Here is a 234-nt window from a genome sequence, read left to right on the forward strand (position 1 = left end):
AGGCAATATGCAAGAAAATTTATATATATTGTATCCAGTCCATACAAGAAATGTCGAAGGTATGAATTACTTATATTTTACTCCCCCCCCCCCAAAAAAAAATCAATCTGGGAAAAATTAACTGACTTGCCTAAGATGTGACTAGTAAGTAGAATTCATAGGGAGGTCAACTCCAAAAGCTAATAAACTATTGTTTATATTAATCCTACACATGAATCTAAACCAATACAAGAA

The sequence above is a fragment of the Pteropus alecto genome, unplaced genomic scaffold, assembly GCF_000325575.1.
Source record: "Pteropus alecto unplaced genomic scaffold, ASM32557v1 scaffold24, whole genome shotgun sequence".
In the NCBI taxonomy this organism is placed as follows: Eukaryota; Metazoa; Chordata; class Mammalia; order Chiroptera; family Pteropodidae; genus Pteropus; species Pteropus alecto.